At 27.2% G+C, this 16,141-nt stretch overlaps 1 long non-coding RNA gene across 1 annotated transcript; it reads right to left on the bottom strand.

Moving 5' to 3' along the window:
- Positions 1-6,996: 6,996 nt before the first annotated feature.
- LOC129958104 (uncharacterized) lies at positions 6,997-13,308 on the bottom strand. The gene is made up of 4 exons (XR_008783146.1): positions 13,157-13,308; positions 10,233-10,390; positions 7,335-7,373; positions 6,997-7,125 (listed from the first exon to the last, which is right to left on the bottom strand). It is a non-coding gene; the product is annotated as an uncharacterized LOC129958104 (long non-coding RNA).
- Between the last annotated feature and the right edge of the window lie 2,833 nt (positions 13,309-16,141).

Genomic DNA, 16,141 nt, shown 5'->3' with positions numbered 1-16,141 from the left:
GAAGGTTTACATATTCTAAGAAATATATTATAAAAAGTACTTATTTAAGTAACTTTGTCTCTTTAAAGCCACACATTTCGTAAAAAAATAGGAGAAGAGGAAGAAAAATCAGGAAAAGTAGTAATAACATTACTATGGAGCTTTCAAAGATATCATAATGTCAGTATATCCATTTTATATAAGGAAAACTCATAAAGAGATCGTAATATCGACATGCCAATTTACAGATACTGGTTTATATTTCCACTAATAAGTGTTATTTGTTAATAAAAAATGTAAAACAAAAAAATATTTACTTTTTAACAAACGACAACTTAAAACTACTTCATGTTTAAAATTACTCATTCTTTCCGATTGTTTGATTAATTACATTTAGATTAATTCATTAAAATCCTTCATTCATTATTCATTTATATATAGATCTTGTTTCCATCCAGGTTTCATCAAACTCTCTCAAACAAATCAAAAGCAGAAATGCATGAAAAGCAGTTTATTCTAGAGATGCCGAATTAGATTACAGCCTTGAAAGCGTTCTAGCAGACTTTGCAACTCTCATTTTGCTTTAAATTAAAGGAAGGCAGTGCTTACTAGAAAGTTCGTTGCTGATATTACGCTTTGATGGTATTATGCAAGAAGTCGTAACACAGACTGAAATGTTGTTACAGATTTTCCTATTTCGGACAATCATTTTTGTATTTTTGGTTTGAATTATTTTGCAGTAAAAATCAAGTTTTTTTTTTTTTTTTTTTTTTTTTTTTATCTGAACCTTATTACGAGAGTGACTCAACACGTAGCTATTTTACGAGCCGGTTATCTCTCTGAAAACATTAAGAAATAAATGTAAAAAAAAAAGTAACACTTTCTCACTCGAAACTCAATACAATAGTTTTCAGCATTTTGATATATTTTGAATGATGATAAAAAGAGCTAAAACTTTGAATCTAAAATATCTTCATTTAAATTTTAAACTTCAGAGGTTATGAGATGAAGTATGGTCACAGAAATCAGTATGACATTTTGGACGTAACGGCGTCTTGAGCTATGATAATTTCAAATAAGTTGCAGAAAAATAGAAAAAAAAAATCCTTCCTTTTTGATAAAGTATGATTATTTCTTCTAAAATTTGGATGAACTATTGTTAATTCTAAAATTTTTATATTGTTAAAAAAAAAAAAAAGAGCTACTGAGCTACTGGCGATTTTCAATCTCAGAGGTATAGCCTGGTAACTGCATACATATTTCATAAAAAAATGTGAAAGATACATTATTTAGTTTAAAGAGATTAGAAAAAATTGCCATATGAATTGAAAATTTTAAATAAATTTGAATTTATTTTAAAATATAACAGTTGTTGCGAATATATAAACACAGAAGAACTTTTAATTTAAACTTTTAGAAACTAATGAACTGAAAATTTGAGGCATTGAAAAAGAAAGATTCGAATTCTGTGCAACTTTAAATTATTTCTGCTGCTTCTAAATGATTTTGTAGCTCTAGAGTGAAATATTATCTAATTTTGCTACGTAAAGGAGCTAATGTAAGTAATTATTTAATAGCTCCTAAAATTAAGAATGTTATTCGTAAGCTTTAAATCTACATCACAATTTGTTAAAATCTACTTCATAATCAGTTGAAATCTATTTCATAATCATTCATATTATAGTTATGACAAAGAAAATTAGAAGGATTTCAGAAAGAATTAATTTTCAATATGTAATCAAGATAGATAATTTTTAAAAATCTACTCTATATAGATAGTTACATTACGATGAAAAATACGGTAGATATATTCAAGGCGAGGAATTTCTATTTCCGTACTGCGTTGTTCACCATACAAGGTCATAACTTAAAGGTCAACTTTTACTCATTTCTAATATCTCCAGTCATTAAAAGGTCAAAACATCTGTGAAGAGTTGTTGGCCAATGAACATTACACGCTTCTTAAATAAGATGTTTTGTTCATTTCCTGTTGTGACATACAATATTTTTTTGAGACAAGCTTTAATAATACCTTTGAAAGTAGCGATGAAAAAGACTGGTGGTATTTCTGAAAAAAAATATGAATTTTCCTGGAAGAAAAAAAGATTAAAAAACATTTTTTTACAAGAAAAAAATATTTTTAAATTTTTTTACCCTTTTGTTCTTTATATACTTTTGTTTAACTGGACTCCTTTCATGTTTGCCGGAATGGAATCTTGTAATCAATTTTTTACTCACTTCTTACAAGGATTTGAAATTTTGTACACTTATGTATTCAGAATGACATTTTACTATTTAATTTTTTCAGAGTTTGTTTATCAATTAATTAATATAATTACATTTTTCTTCCCTCCGAATAGTGCTACCTGATTGTTAATTTGAGAAAATACAGATTCCAAGATTCCAGGACTGTCTAACAATAAATTAAAATTTAAAAATTAAAAAGCAAAAAATAAATAAGATAAAAAATTCTAGTTTCTAGAATACTAATAGAAGGGTATTTTATAGGTATTTTGATTAAATTAGTCATATTAAGAGCATTTCAGTTTAAATTTAAAATAAGCTATGATTGATATATTATACATTCAAAACATAAGAACTTTAAAAATAGTGGTATAACTGATTTTTTAGAGTTTTTCAAAACTGTATACACATTTTGAAAACTATCATTATTTTATTTTATTTGAAACTAATCATTATTTTAAGAAATGTTTCACAATTCTCATTTATTTATAGAAATTTGCAATTTTTTCGTTGTCGGAAGTATTTTATGCTCCAAGTTATTGAACAGAGAATTCTGTTAAAAGTGGAGTTCTGCTAAAAGTGGACAGAGTGAACTGCAAACAGTATTTAGTATGTCATTTGAGGACATTCTTTTGCAAAGGATGCTATTAAATCTTTGCTAGTAACTGGACTTTAGCCATATATATTATCTTTGATGGTTTATTATAAATAGATTCTTTGGGATGAAATATAGTGAGTGTAAGCGTGGAAAATTAAGTGCCAACGCTATGTTCTAACCGTTCGCTCATCAAAATTTCATTTATGTAAGTTCTTACGTGGTGATAATAATATATATCCAGAACGCGTTCAAAGAATTGAATTATATGCTACTTCTATTTTCTATTAACCTGTTTAAAGAATTTCAGAAAAATATGTTCTTATATACATAACTGTCAGAATAATATGGACGTGCCTTATCTTGATGGAATTACCACTCTTCATTCTAAAATATTACTTGGATATGTGGCATAATGCCTCCTTGTTGTAAATTTAAGCAAACATTACCTTTCAGAATATACTCAAAGCAGAGTAGTCATACTGATATATTGATCCACATACTGAGAAATTGCCCTATATGGCTAATATGTGAATAGTTCATGTGGTTGTTGATTCTTATGGCACTTGCTACGGACAAGCCCGCTGTTCAAAGACAGCCGCTTTAAGCCTCTCTTGCTTTTATCGTAGAGCCAACTTGGGCCAAGAGTACGACTTGACTACTCACGCATCACTCATTCGCTTGCACAACCCCTTTTTACAGGAGGGCACATTCACAAAACTCACAGATAGAACAGGAAGAACAACCATGCCCAAACCGGGACTGGAACCCGGGACGCCCAGATCACGTTCATGTGGTATTCTAGTAAAATAGATTTTCTATTCCCGATAACGTTTATAACTATAATTATAACGTTTGATTGTTCTGTTGTTAAAAAGTGGCATTTTAAAGCATAAAAATAAAAGAAATTGTCTTAAATAATTATAATTATATAACACTTTCAATAAGATTTTGAAATTTTCAGTAAGATTTTGAAAAGATTTTATATTCATATTTGTTAAAACTAAGAAACTTCGATGATGTCTATCATTAATTCCTTATATATTTTTAATTTATATATACATTTTTTCATTAATAACATTGTTTCCTGCCTTGGAGACAATTAGCTAATTTTATTTGAGTAACTACAGAGAGTACCTTTTATCTGTACCTTTTAGACTATAATCTATTTATTTTATAAGTTTAAGTATATATCACAGACAAAAATGAGAGGTCCAATTAATTTACAACATAACAAATTAGTTTAGACAGTTAACATTTTATTTTCAAGTGAGGAATTATCATTAATCGACTTGCTGTAATTGTGACTGTGAACCTTTATTTGTGAAAAGTATCGCTTTAATGTGAAAAATAAAAAATAAAAATTAATTAATTTCAAATGTGAAAGTTTCGATTGCTGACAAGATTGCAAATTTGTTTTTATTGACTTGAGAGATGAAACCTTGATGTATGTTACGAATTGTTTATGTAATAGGTATTCAAAGTGAATTTGCAATTGGGGACACTAAATATGGTTTCAATACTCAGCATATTCAGCAAAATACTCTCATGGGAGATTTAGAATATTTATTCAAAGTTACGCGATTATTGAAATAGAAAATATAAAAGTTCTTTTGTTTTGAACTTTCATTCTTTTGCTATAGCTGAATGCTCAAGTATAATTTTAATGTCATCGTCGTGAAACATTACTATATTATTTGAAATCTCTTTACTACTTTATGAATTTCGTTTATTTTTTCATGCATGTTTCATAATCCGAGTTTTTTTTATGTTATTGATTCTATTTAAATTTCGTTCAAATAAAAGATTTTGAATGTGAGCCAGGACTGTACAAAAATTATGGCGCTATTATGGAAAAAATAGCCATAAGTTTTGTTCTTATATATTATGAATTTCTAAAACTAAGTTTGAAATACACTGTTTTAAAACAATAAAAAATTGTTATATTATTTAGATTGCAGGTAAAAAAATTTGCTTGGTTTTCAGTTTCTTTTTTATTTCAGTTCATTTCTTCTTTAATCCCATGAAAATAGTTTATATACGTATTTTGCCTAATTTTGATAGGCAAATAAAATAAATTAATTATATTAATCTTGTTCATATTCCTAATAATTGAATAAATATAAAATACATAGTAGAAAATTTTGCTCCAGTTCTATTTCTTAAGATGAAATAAAAAATTCATAAGCGGGCTTCTTCGACTCAAGTTTCAAAAGATTTATTTTTATGAATAAGAACAATAGTCAAGTAGTTCAACAACGGAAAGATGCGTCGATTGATCCTTTTATTGAATAAAATGGAAAATTTAATGTCAATGTGGTGATATTTTTCAGTAAAAACCTATGAGCACAAATCTAAAAACACTTTCCATTGTACTGTTTCTATCCAATTTTATTCATATACTTTATATTTCTTGATACATCCATTGGGAATAATCAATAGATTTTTAACTTTCGAAAACGGGGACAATAGCTTATAATCAATAATCGCAAGCAAAATTGCACTAAAAGAATAGAAAAGACACGATTTATTTTGAATTTTGTATATTGAATGGAATGGAATAGAATGACGAAGCTTTTAGTAAATTGCATTCTTCGTAGTTCTTTCTTTTTCCTTTTCATAATCTTTTTTTTTTCTCATTGCAAAATTTACCATCTAATGAAAACGTCATCATCACAATGAAGAGGTGATGATGAATGATGCAGTACTGAAATTGAGAAGCCTTTTCTGAAATATTAAAATACATATTTTCAAAGTAAATAAGTTATAAAATTAAATATTTTATGAGTGGTGTTTTAATTAAAGTTTTGAAAACAACTCTTTACTTATTTATTAAAATATTCTGTTTTCTGTGTAATTAACAGTAAAGAAATGATTAATCATCATAACGGATACATTTATTCTAACGGAAGGTTATGTGTCGGCCTTCAACTTTTTAAATCAATGTTTTGAATTCCTGGTTTTTTTTTTAATTCTATATATTTTTCGAAGATCATGGAGTTGATGTGAAATAGAAAGTTATACAAGCTACTACTGATCATTTTATTCTACTTTGGGCAGGCAATTTTTCTATGATTTTTAGTTATCTAATATTATGTTGTGTTCGAATTAGTATTACCTTTTTTTAAAAGAGTGAATATTTTTAAATAAAAGAATATACAAACTCTTCATATCTATGAGTAGAAACGTATGAAAAACTATTTAAGCGTTAACGATTGCATTTAATTGTTGAAAAAAATTTGTAAATGTTGAAACTCTGAATATTTGAATTATTTATCCTTTGTTGAGAATAATTTGAAGAATAAAAGATTAAATAAGATCAGATAAGATCGAAATTTATGTAACTTATTAATAACAATGTTTTGTAGCCTAGTGAAAAAGAATTTTCTGTGAATTAAAAAAAATTAATGTTTTACAAGAGTAAACAAATTTTGCACTTGAGAGTAAAATTTAAGAGATACGCTACATAAAAAATATTTGTTTGTTAAAGCATTCTATGGCATTGAAATTATGAATGAAATAATAGATGATTTCATTGTGAATAAATAACCTTCCCAGAAGGTCTTGAATGCTTACCATTCCTTAAAAATACTATAACAACGTGGCAAATTGCTATCTCAATCCACAATCCACGATTCTTTGAATATAGCTTAGGCAGAGTAAAGTAGAAATTTAGAAAAATAATTAATGTTATTGTTTGTCAATGTCAAAAGTACAAAAGAAACGTGTTTCATACAAAACTTAACCCTTTGTCCATTTTGATAGAACATAGCTTCCAGTCAACTTGTTACTGCTGTCAAAAAAATGTTAAATCGTACTTCAAGGTTAAGAAACATCTGTTTTTGTCTAAAATGCTATCCAGTTCGAAAAATTACCGTGCTTGTAGGTAGCTTTTTATGATGCTACTATGCAAATTCGTGCGTGTAAATTAATTTAACAAGACCGAAGTGATTTGTCATTACTTTGATATAACTAGCTGTTCCTAAGTAAATGCTGTTCCATTATTTATTTGTTTTTGCTTTTAGTATCTAAAAAAATAAATCATTTAAAGTTAAATGTAGCGTGTTTACTTTGAAGATGTTTGGTATATTGAATTAACAAAGAATTACATCAGTTGGAGTATAGACAAAATTTAATACATGTTTTCAGAAGTATAACAGAAATAATAACGAAAAAAAGAGAAGAATAAACTTTTATTGATTAAAATGCTTTTTAGCTGGAATAATTTGAACACTTTTCATTGTCAATCTCGATATGTGTGGGGTAGAATTTTCATGTTGAAAGTCAGATTGTAGAAAATTTTTTACCTGCAAAAAATTAAAATTTAATTATTTAATTTATATTTAGACATACATATTGTTAGACATACTTAATGACACACACACACACCATAGGATATGATAAAAATTCCATATGCATTTAGGTTTGTTCACCAGTTTTGTGTTTAAAAGATGGAAAATTGAAAAGTAAGTAAAAAAAAATATATATATATCGAGCAAGAAAAATGAATACGCACTTTCTTCAATCCTCTAAAGCTGGGAAGCTGTAGTTTTTTCTGAAATAAAGAAAAAATATTTGCATTAAATACATTTAAACGAAGTTAAAATAGCAGTCATCTTTTGAATTTTCGATATATTTAAAGATACTGAGTTACATCATGGTTAAATATAGAGTACTAGAATGGGTAGTGTATGGAAAAAGTTGAACAAAAAATGCAAAGGATTTTTTTTTGCTGCATTTAATTTTCCACTTTAATTAAGTTTCTTCACATTTTAATAAATGTTCTAAAATATTCTTCTTCATATAATACAATGAATGCAGTATTTTGTTTACTATGTGGTAGTGTATTAGTTGTTCTTCTGTGAGTAAGATGTATAAAATTTCTTTTTCTGTGTAATGTGCTTTAAAAATTGGTTGCCGTTTAAAAGATTTGTATAAAATTTCTCTTCTTTTAAAATATAAATGAATACCTATTGTTTTGAAATCATTTCATTATAATTTTGCCAAAACCTTTAAAAACACTGATAATATATTTCCGCTTAAGATTCAGAGACATTAATTTTGTTTCGAACTAACTTAAATATTGGAGTCTGAAGAAACAAAACAAATCTCATTCTATCTGTCTTAGTTGGTTGAAAAGCTTAAAATGTCTTTTCCAGGATGCATATGACAGTTAACAAAAATCCTGATGAATAGACAATGCAGGTGAAAATGTTCACACAAATCCCATGAAATAAAATAAAAACTATATGCCATTTTTCATCTCATCTTCCATCAGATGCGATTTTTAGATGGCAGATGTCAAAATTATATCACAATGAAATTGTCTTCCGTTGATGATCTTTGACTCAGACAGTCCATAGGTCAGATGTTTCTTTTTCGCCCAAGATATAAAATCATGCATAAAACAGTAAATTACGGCTTTTAGAGTTTCAAAGGCTAAAGTATTTGATAGGGAATGATTTCTTTATTGTAGTGAAGAAAAACAATCTGATATTTTTAAAACAATCTTTGCTTACAAATCGTGCTTAAACGGAATTGAAGGATAGAAAACTTATTTTTCCAATGAAAATAAATTAAATTCATCTTTTTTTTTAAAAAAAATTAAAAGTGAAAGGAGATGCTGGCGAATAAGTAATTGGGCTTTAATTCGCGTGGGCTATTTTTCTTATCTAAATAAAAAAATATTTGCTTTGTAATTTTGTTGAACAAATTAGTTTGAACATACATGGCTTGCGGGAAAAAAAACCCGAAAGAAAATTTATCCAATAGCCTTATTCTCGAATATTAAACAAGATTTATACTAATTTCAGACATTACTCCAGTGGAGTAGAATGTTTGACTTCATAGCACTTCCATCCAAACGTAATGTGAAACAGAGCTGAAGTCCTTTAGGACTTTTTCTTTTTAAATTATAATAAAACTATACTCTAAATTGCGCGGCAATATTTGTAGACACAGCGAAAGTCTTTTTGTATTTTCTTTTTTATATTTACATTTCTCCACTAGATGATCAATGAACTTAAGGAATAAAATTTCTTCAATGCTTTCTACAGAAATTGCAGATCAATTATTCTATTTACTTTATTTATTATTCATCTCTCTGTTTGAATGGTGAGATGTGATGATACTGTAATGAAATGAAATGCGATTTTCGGAAAAAGTAGCATTTTTCAACGATATGGGTATGTATCACATTAAATGATGAGTTTAATTTCCTTCGAAATTAGCGTAAGTTACAAATACAAGCAAATAATCTTCACTGAATTAAACGACATCTTCAGAAACTAATAACCATGACTGTGTAAATAAGTTAACACATAGAAAAATAGCCGAAATTGTTTCGCCGAAATGTTCTCCTTACTCTGAAATAAATATGTGTTATCAACCGCTTGCCATTGTCGAACAATAGTTACGAAAGAGATTAATAGGGTGTAATATTTGGCGATTAATCTGTGGTATGAGGGTGATACACAAAAGCTAGAAAACCGAATATTCATTTTGAAACCAAAATTTGGCAAATAATTTCAATTGCAGTCACAAAATTACATATTAAATTTCATATAGTTAAGTCACTGCGATTTCAAGTCATGGCATTTACATATTTGAGAAAGTACAGACCAACAGACGTTCAAGAGCATGACGGAATTAATTCCAAATTTGATACAATTCTACGCTAAATCTGGGTATCGAATTTCATCCATCCAGTCTTCTTCGTTTTGTAGGCATCATGTTAACCCTTTCTTGGGCCGTTGGAAGTATGCTTCCCACCAAATTTATCAATCTTTGTATGAAATTATGTAGGTTGGCATAAGTTCTGACAAAATTTTTAGTTAAGTCAGAAACTTAGATGCTTCAGTTCTTTATCTCAGACAAAATAATGTATCTTGATTTGTTGCTTAATTATTAATTAACCAAATTAATTAATTAATAAAATTAAATTTATCTAATAAGGTAAATGAATCCCTTTTCTTATTCTAATTTCAAGCCTGAAAATATTTTAACAAAATATGACTAGGAAAAAATGTCCATTTAAAGGTTTAATTTATATTCAAATAGCCAGACAGACAGACTTTTTCAGAATTGATTTCGCTCAAAATGTGATAGAAATCTGCAAATTTGATGTAAATACCATCTAGCTGAAAACGCTTTTGATTTATTGTATTCACAGACTAACAGACATAATTCCAAAAATGTGTTTTTGGACTTAAAGAGATATGAAATGGGGAGACTACGATTTTTTTTGATGATTCCAATGCTTTCTCTTTGTATATTTCGTGTACGAGAAAGTAAAAATTCTGTTGTAATGAGAAATTATGATCTTGATGCTTATTATAACACAAGATTAACTTTTTTGAAAACAAACTAGTGAACCAATTTTAAGTGTAGCAGTTTAGATAAAGATGGAACTTACATTTCAAGAGGATCAGTGCACAAGAACGTGCAAAGAGTTTCGCAGTAATCCTTAGTATTGCATACTTTTCTGCAGACCCACGAGCACAAACCAGCTTCAGACACCGCAATGAAAACGGTTAGAACGAGGAGAACACAAAGCACGCTCTTCATCTTGATCTGAAATTTCATGATGTTTTTTATTCATTGAAAGAGTTCTTATTAAAACTGTAAATATTTTACAAATAAATTCATTAGTATATTTAATTTAAAAAACTTTTTTTAATAAAGCATTTTATGAAGATATAAAGGCTTTGAATTTTTATAACTAATTTTGAAGTATTTAAACAGTAAATTAAAATTTTTTTATTGAGTTAATAAATTTTGTTGGTAATAATTAAGGACTTTCCCTCGTTGAATTATTGAGAAAAGAATGTCATATTTGTCTTATAGTTTTTTTAACGCTAGTTTTGAAGTTTTTTCGAGATATTTTTGGAAATAAAATATTTCGTTTATATATTGCGAAATTATTGTTTACTTTACAAAAAGTCAATAATTTCATTAACTGAAATTATTAAAATATTAATCAGCATGAAAAAGATGAATGAATATCATGAGAAACAAAACAAACATTTTTTTAATTATTATTTTGAATTATTGAAATTTCGAATTCTCGAAAGACTGTCTGTGAAAACATCTGAAAAACTATTAAAAGAAATTCAGAGATTTTTTTTTTTGAAAATTTGCGTAACATCCGAATTTTTTGTGTATTTTTCCTTTTTCTGAAACAGAAAATAATATTTCTAACCAAACGGTCTCAAGAGAAATTAATTCCATCTGAAACAAAATTTGATTCTTATGTTGAAAGTAGGGCATTCAAAATAACTTGCGTTTGAAGGTTTGAATTTTTACTCGAAAATAATAATTTTGTATTAGAACGAGTGCTTAATCTAATTTATTGATGCAATACGCATTGTTTACCTGACATTCAGGAACAGTAAATAATATATCTAGTATTAGATGCAAAAATACATTCTGCTAACTTAAGGACTGAATATACTGTTTATGAAGTATAAAAAAAGTATTCTTTTAAAATTATTCTGGAATCTAGGGCTTTGATTCATATATTTTATGAGTGCATTGTTTTCCTCCTTCTCAAAATTAAGGTTTCTTTCTCTAAATTTTGCTGAATATATCTTAAAAAAGACTCACGAATCACGAAATAGTTGACTTCGTGAGATATAATATACGTATTAATAAATTATGTATTTAGCCCTCCATGGTAATTATTTATTGGAAGAATTTTGTAGTTTTTCCCAATCGAAGATGGTTCTAAAATCTTTGTAGATGTCAATAGTTTTTAATATTATTAGTGTTTTTGTAATGTTTACAGTATTATTATTTAGCAATATTATCCTTTATAATTAATAAATTATTATTTATCTATAATTACTAAATTAAATTATTATAAATTATTATTGAATTATTTTTATTTTACACAAAGTGCAAAACTTGGAATTGCATTTCAGAGGACGATCTTTCATGATCGCTTTCACTTTACTTTTTCTTTAATGAATAATTAACAAATCGCTATTTTATTTTTTTCTTTAATTTATATATATATTAAGAAATGTAGTTTAAAATTAAAAAATTGGTTTTTAAATTGTACCATAAGATAGTCTTTGAAAAGAAATAATAATAATAACTAATGTTTTCAATTGTTTGTACTATTCGTGGGTTTTTAAAGAACTACTTAATGGTAAAAAAAAAAACACAGGAAGATAGCAGAAAATAATTTTTCAATTATTAGATATTTTCGATTGATAATTAGTTTGCATCGTTTGGAAAATTCCAAGTGCAGTCTGTGTTATTTGACCAATAGAGGAAAAGCATAATAGAATTTTCTTTACCATTTTTTTTCTAAAATAGTATGTAAATCATACAGATGTCCCAGAAACTGTGGTCAAACCTTCGCTAATGAATTTTTTATAAAAGGATTCTGTGGTTTTTTTAATTTGAAATAAAATTTTCTTATAATATGGTACTCATTTTTATTATTTTGTGCCATATAGTATTAAATGCGAATTGTGCATTTTTTTTGAAATTCTGATTATATATGCAGTTACTGAATTTGAAATTAAAAAAGAAATGGCCAAAATTTAGTATTTATATTTAAAAAAAATTGTACTGTATGGTCGTTTCATAAAAGCTGAATGCACGTGATAACTTAATTTGAAAGCAAAATTCTTTCTTATAATTTAATATTTATTATAAAAAAATTTGAGTCTTATATTTGTTTTGTAGATAATAATAACAATTTTCAACTATGATACATTTATTCCGGAAAGAGAAAAAATTATTATGAAAAGAAGTTTCTAGAAAATTATATTTTGAATTTCTTTAGTAAAAATCAGGTTTTGAAGCACCATGAACTTGACTATAGATTATAAAAAATATGGTTGTTTTTCTGTTTCGTTATGCACATTTGGAAATAAAAATGCTGACTTATTTAAAACAGTATTGTACTTTACAAATACAGATTTTTTTTTGTATTTCAAAATTAGTCATTAATATTTATCAGAAAACAATCTATATCAGTTCTCAGTATTTCACGTTTATTTATTCTTAATATAATTTATGAAAATTTCGAAAAAATTTTAGGGTTTTGTAAGTCATTAAAAATTAAGTCATTTTGCATATCATTGAATCTTTTCATTATTGACGATTAGTTAAAAATTAGTGTTTATATTGACACCGAGTAGCTAAAGTTATTTGAATCTCCGTATTATACAAAAGGATATGGTAATTTTTCTACATGTAAATATGACATTTATCTAAATGCAGCATATTTATTTTAGGTACATTTCAACGGATGTTTTAATATTTCCTTCAAATTTATTAAAATGCGAAATTTCTTGGAAGAAGAAAGCGAATATGGGTACATACCTCTTAACAGCCACTTTCTGATAGAACCTTCTGGCTAGTAAACATCGATTTTAACCTGCGTTATCATCATTATTGTAATTATTTTTATCTTAAAACGCAGGTGTATTTTACTCCAAATTTCTCAGGGTAACCAGCTGCAAAACAAGTAGTGTAAAGATTACCAGGTTTAGGATTTGTAAGCTTTATCCGAACATTCAGAGTGATCAAGCATCATATCTATTAATTTTCAAAAGATCAGAGTCAGCGCTTTCCCAAAGTTGCCATGAGACATTAGATAATAAATTGATAATTCACTAAACAACAGAAATCGATAACTTTATTGAGTTTTTATGTACATAAAATAACTATTGCACTTATCTTTGTAGATATATTTATATACATATTACCGGTAATGTATGAAACCCCGACGTTCTATAGAATTCCTAGGCAGTTTATAGAATGCTTGGAGTTTTTAGGCAAAGTATGAAATTCGAGAATATTATATATTTTCTTTAGGAATTTAAATAACACTTAGGTATTTTATAGAATGACAAATGCTATTTAGGCAAAGTATAAAAACATCTGGGTAACGCTACTATTTGAGCAGTTTATAGTTTAGAAACAAATAGTGCGCAAGTTATTAATTTTATCATCTTTACTAGCATGACCACAGAAGGTATGGATCTTCTGATTACACTTTGTGCCTGCATGCGCATTAATGGTTTTTTTAAACACGCTCAACAGGTAGCAGAAACGGAACCTCTTCGGTAAGCATTGTTTTCCAACACTACGATGGCAAAGAAAATTACAATTTATTGCCATAGAAACCAACAGGTAATTCTTCTTTAAACGGGGGAAAACCCAAGCAGTTCTGCTAAGCCTGTTTTACACTCAATTACGAAATCCTTCAAATTCATTAAAATGCAAAAACTTCGGCTTGTTAGCTTTTCGTTTATTTATGTTTTAAGCATATATTTTTATAGATGTCATTCAGCATCATTTCGATTAGAGAGATAAAAATGGGCATAAGGTTTAATAGGAATGCCTGTGCCGAGAATTTCTTGATTTCTATATAATCGTAGGGGTTGCTTTAAAAACAAATAAATACTAAAAGGAGAAGAGAGAGAGAAAAAAAAAACTGCAACATGAAAATCAATGTTTTTGCAAATCAACAATTTACCGCTTTTACCGTAGCAATACAGTTAAAAAGCGAGTTTTATTTATAGAAATTTTATTTATCCGCCCATACAACTCTTCCTAGCGTTGTTGACTGATTCGAAATTCCATAACATTTGCCAAATAACACTTTGTATGCCAACTAAATAATGGGTTAAATAATATTATGAAAGTATGATGCTGTTTTAGGCTGCTCAATATATTTTAAATAGAATTTTTATCTGGTGTTATACATTATCTGCATGCACGAAATGAATTGATGTCTTTTCTAGAAGTTTCAGTATGGAAATTGTTTCAGCTGAATGACATGTATATGGGTTATTGTACAAGCATTTTCCTTTCATAGTTGCTTAAATTTTAATACACAAAATATATTTATGCGACAAACTTAAATAAGATTTTTTTGTAAGAATGAAGCAGGAATGAAGGGCATGAATTATTGTTTTTTTCTGAGATTGATTTTATAATGAATATATTTCGCTTGCAAATAAAATCAAAGCCTAGACTGAATTTGGCTATGATTACAACTTTTTACTCGACGAAATCGATTCCTTAATTAATGTATATCAAATACTTGAGGAAATTTCTTTTAACTACAGCCATTTATGGAGAAAAGTCTGATATAAAAGATCTTTTTGTTTTCAATCATTGCTAGATGTTTTTTTTTTTCTTATAAAATTTGTTCAGCTGGCGTAACTTTGACTTTGATCTCTTTTCTTGTTGTCTCGCAGGAAACTTTATATTCTTTTATTTATATAAACTTTTCTTATTAAAGTAATATGATTGCCGTAGCAAATTTTTGTTTTATTTTATAGTGCCCCTGTCCCACAGTAATAATGACGAGTGAACGTTTAAAGGGGAATTATTAGCGAATGCAGTTATAAGTTATATTTCAGCTCAAAATTTCAAAAATTTCATTAAAAATCATTTTGTTTCATTACATATGTTCATTTGTTTTGACACATTTTTCAATTTGTAGACCAACCGAATTACTATGAATTATAAATATTTTCTAATTTCATTGATCGACATCAATTGTTTTATTTCAGTTGAATATCAACCCATTTTAAAAGTAAAATGAAAAAAGAGAGTTTTCAAATAAGGATCTAGTTGCAATTGTACAGTCCTTGATACATCAACAGGAAAGTGAAAAGTTACAGAAAGGTGTGATTTTGTTAGTTGCAAAACAATTTAAGTGCAACACAGTGACCCATTCAAGAATATGTAAACGTGCTTCCGAAAATAATTTTTTTGCTGAATTTTATGCTAATATTGTTCTTTGAAAAGAAAAACAATTGTGGATGTAAATACAACGATTATGAAGAAAATTTTGTACGTATTCATCTTAGTAGAAGAGGAGCCTTAAGATCAGCAATTCAAGCCATTAAAGTCCCCAAATCTACATTATTTCGAATATTGAAAAAAAAATTCATAAAATGAGTTTCAAGCATCATCAAATTATTTCTTACAGAAAAGAATAAGAGAGCAAATTTCGTAGCCAAGGGATCCTATATATGAGTTTAAAATGTAATAAAGAAAATAATTGAAAAATCCAGAAACTAATTGATTTCTCAAAATAAAAATTAAGGCTAATTTTTAAAATTTATTGTTTAATTTTGTATAATTTTTTAAAAGTTAATAAATGATATTTCTGAGATATAGAAAAAGTTAATAAATGGTATTTCTATGATATCGAGAAAGTTAATAGATGATACATTCTATGTTTATTTTCTTTTGCTGTTGTTAATATGAAACTAATTAAATTTATCAACTGTTACTATTATTTATTATAAGACAGACTGAGTGCCTTTCTTAAAATTGGATCTGGTT

This window comes from Argiope bruennichi, chromosome X1, assembly GCF_947563725.1.
Source record: "Argiope bruennichi chromosome X1, qqArgBrue1.1, whole genome shotgun sequence".
Taxonomy (NCBI): domain Eukaryota; kingdom Metazoa; phylum Arthropoda; class Arachnida; order Araneae; family Araneidae; genus Argiope; species Argiope bruennichi.
Note: the sequence above shows the minus strand (reverse complement) of the source record. Positions and strands in the feature narration are given on the sequence as shown.